Genomic DNA, 4408 nt, shown 5'->3' on the forward strand with positions numbered 1-4408 from the left:
CCAGAATACAACCTGCAACCTTGCAGTATGGGGAGGAGGTTCTAACCCACTGCACTGCACGCTGCCTGTCAGGGCCCCTCAACAAAACCCCTCTGGGTGCCCCAGCCCCTGCTGTGGGCCGGAGCTCCTCTGCCACAGCAAAGGTTTGGGTTCCATTCTGCCAGGGCACCTACTTAGGTTTCGGGTTTGAGCCCCGGTCGGGGCTGACTCCTGCTCAGGAAGTGACTGAGGACCGTGTGCTCCAGTCATTCAGTGGGGAGCTGGGGTTCCATTGCCAACCTGGCCGACTCTGATCCCCGCTACCCCCGCTCCTACATCAAGGACGACTTCAACTATGGCAGCTGTGTGGCCTCCACCAGCGTACACATCTGCATGGGTAGTTCGCCCTCTCCGTGGCTCGCCAGGCGTGGCTGCTGCGCAGTCACCCCAGAGGCGGATTTCCGGGTTCCCAGGGAGAGCGCCCTCTGTGCCAGACTCCCACGGAGAGTGGGGTCGGAGGGAAAGCACTTTGCCTGGAGTGGAGCACCTGTCCTGTGCAGGGCTCGCAGGGTTTGTGTCTCCAATCCTGCCCTCAGCAGCCCCAGCGCCAAGGTGGTGGGCCTTGGGGCTGCTGAGTGCCGGCTCCCCTGCGGGTTTGTGTCTCCCATCCTGCCCCCAGCAGCCCCAGCACCTTGATGGCAGGGCTTGGGGCTGCTGGGTGCTAGGGCTGCGGATCTGTGTCTTCGATCAGGCCCCCAGCAGCCCCAGCACCGCCTCAGCAGGGCTTGGGGCTGCCGGGTGCCAGGCTCCCCTGTGTGTTTGTGTCTCCAATCCAGCCCCCAGCAGCCCCAGCACTGAGGTGGCGGGGCTTGGGGCTGCTGGGGCCTGATGGGAGACATAAACACACAGGGCTTCCATCAGGCTTCGCTGCTCCTGCCCAGGAGCCCTCAGGCTTTGCTCTGCCACTTGGAGCCTATGTATGCAAATTAACCGCCATCTTTGTTGGATTAATTTGCATACTCTCCTGATTGGCTGGTTAGCGTAGCGAAGGTATGGTCAATTTACATGTTTGTCTATTATTAGGTAATATTTGTTCTCTGACAGGTCACAGTCCAGGGTTACCAAGGGGAAAAAAACAACCACTTAGATTCCAGTTCACTTACGAACAACACAGGGAAAACACTGCATTGCCTCTTGAACATTTCCTGCTGCAGTTTTACTTTATTCCAGCGTCAGAAGGCTTTGCTTGGCCTTTGCCTTTTTTCTTTTTACATTTGAAAGATCCTCTACTTACAGAGCTCCAACTATGTGCCAAGCACGTTTTTAAGATAACTTGGTTTTGTGATAGTATAATGCAACACATGGGGGGAGGGGCTGCCTTGAAAAATTCAGAAAACAGAAGAGAAATCCTAACACCCAGAGACAACCATTAGATACCTGCTTTCAAAATGCACTCTCCATCTCACTAGTTTCTTTTAAAGAGGAAGCTAGTGGTATTTCCAAATGTCAACTTTGTTCTGGGACAGATTATTCATTCCTTCAAAAACACCTACTAGGTTGGAACACAGAAACAATCAAGGCGAGTGATTTGGAATCAGAAAAACGAGTGGCCCATTTTTAGGTACAATAACTCTTTTATGTCATTCACCATTAACAATCAGCAACAATTGTGTGCTGCAAAAGATTTTCCACTATCACAGTCCATCTCATTAAATGCACTCTTTTATATTTCTATATATGTACATATTTTTAAATGACATTGAAGAACTGTTGCAGCCCTTTGTGCACTTTTAGCATAACTTCTTTGCCCCAAGAGTTCACCTAGCAATCACACGGTGAATTTTACAAGGGAGACGCCATCTTTGCCACCTTCCCTGGGAATTATTTTTTTACCACAGTCCCAGCAGTCACTCCATCAGTGGTAACACTTGCATGTTTTTCCCATAAAACATTATATTTGTTTTAAAGTTATTTAATCCTGAACATACATTGTATTCAGAATATCCTTCTTCAATGACTCACAAGAAATATGTCATGTATTTTATTATTAAAACAAAATTTAGAAAATTTCATAATTTATGACAATGCAACACAGCAAACTTCTTAAAATGTGTGATTTATTTTAAACAGTTGTTTCTTCAAATCTTTGGCAATAGTCCTTCATGTGTTTTACATCAGTGTCTTCTGTCAAATAAATACATTTTAGTTTGTCACTTAATATTAATATTTTAGGTATTTTTACTAATTTCCTTAGTTTCCTTTATTATGATCATGTACATAAGGATATTACATTTGTTACATTTAATAGACCAATATTGACATATTATTAACTAGCTTAATTTCTTTTAAATTTTTTAAACAAAATCTAAATAGAAATAAAAATAATATTTTCTGCCTGTGCCCCAAAGGATTTTCTCACATATAGTGATGTAATTCATATAGAAACTACAATTCCCAGAATGCACTGCTACAAGACCCTTTCTTACTCCTTACTTAACTTGTGGTGGGTGCATCATCCCTAGTCTTTCTTGCCTTAATATTAATATTTTAGGTATTTTTACTAATGAAGAAAAAACAATGGCATAAGGTTTTTTGTCTTTATATATTAACCTCAAAAGAGGATATTTATGATGTGATTATTTCATTCTGAAATGCAAAGATCTCTGGGATCTCTCTCTTTTTGCTCATGTACCATAAAGATATTTATCTCACAGCTCTGATTGCAGGGATAAAACTACCAATGTAGCATCAGACAAGCACCTTTGGAGGTATTTTTCATTCAAGTCTCTTTGAGGTTCTTTCTTTCACTTCCAGTGGCATGACTTTAAACATCACTGAGAAAATTGTAGAGGTTTCTCTTTATATCTGGGGTTAACAAAAAAGTTTTTAAGTGTCTTGGTAATGATAATTACTTCATAATTAACTAATACTAAATGTATAGTAAACAAATAGGACAAAATTAATCATTAAAAATGGTATAAGACCAGCTGGCGTGGCTCAATGGTTGAGTGTTGACCTATGAACCAAGAGGTAACAGTTCAATTCCTGGTCAGGGCACATGCCTGGGTTTCAGGCTCAATTTCCAGTGTGGGGTGTGCAAGTGGCAGCCAATTAATGATTCTGTCTCATCATTGATATCTCTCTCTCTCTCTCTCTCTCTCTCTCTCTCTCTCTCTCTTTTCTCTCTCTCTCTCTTCTTAACTCTTTGAAATCAATAAAAACAATTTTTTTAAAAAAAATTTTATGGTGTAATTAAGTCTGGCTGGTATGCTCAATAGTTAAGTGTCAACCCATGAACCAAGAGGTCACTGGTTTGATTCCCAGTCAGGGCACCTGTCCGGGTTGTGGGCTCAACCCCCAGTAGGCTGTGTTCAGAAGGCAGCCAATAGATGCTTCTCTCGCATTGATGTCTATATCTCTCTATCCCTCTCCCTTCCTTCTCCCTAAAATCAATTTTTAAAATAGTGTAAAGTTTATCAATAATATTTCAAATAGTCTTTTGAGAGTCACTGTTTTCACTAATGTGACTAAAGAAAAAATGCCAACCAGGAATGAGAGAATACAGTTCTGCCATTTTGTTATTCACTTATGTTAACATTACTCTGAATTCACAGTTCATTTGTTGGAATATTTTAAACTGATTTATCACTTTGAGAAGATTGGCTTACATAAAACTGGATGTCATAATCCACATATCTCCTTAATTAAGCATGCATAACCCACAAAATGTTGCCAAGTGATGGAAATGAATAACTGAGTGGAATTACCTCCATAAACTATCCATGCTGTAGAACTCCCACTTTTCCCTCATTTACTGGAGATGACAATAGCATAAATTAGGGCACAAGTGTTATTGTACATCACATATTAATAAAACTTTTACTTCTTTATTTTTAAGTATTTTAATACATTTATCTATATACAGTTTTAGATTTACATAAAAATCAAGAAGATAATGCAGAGAATTCTAAGAATCCTCATATACTCTACTCCTAGATTCCTTTATTATGATCATGTACATTAACATATTACATTTGTTACATTTAATAGATCAATATTGACATATTATTAACTAGCTTAATTTCTTTTAAATTTTTTAAACAAAATCTAAATAGAAATAAAAATAATATTTTCTGCCTGTGCCCCAATGGATTTTCTCACATATTGTGATGTAATACATATAGAAACTACAATTCCCAGAATGCACTGCTACAAGACCCTTTCTTACTCCTTACTGAACTTGTGGTGGGTGAATCATCCCTAGTCTTTCTTGCCTCCCTTGCTATTTCCTCACTTCTTCCCCCATGTCTCACCTATGGTTTCTGGGATTGTCCATCTTGTCTGATTGTAGAAAGATGCTGGGTTGGGGACAGGTGGAGATGAAAATCAAAATTTTGAGTAACTCCCAGAGAAGCACACACGGGATAAA

Source organism: Myotis myotis, unplaced genomic scaffold (genome assembly GCF_014108235.1).
Source record: "Myotis myotis isolate mMyoMyo1 unplaced genomic scaffold, mMyoMyo1.p scaffold_m19_p_6, whole genome shotgun sequence".
NCBI lineage: Eukaryota > Metazoa > Chordata > Mammalia > Chiroptera > Vespertilionidae > Myotis > Myotis myotis.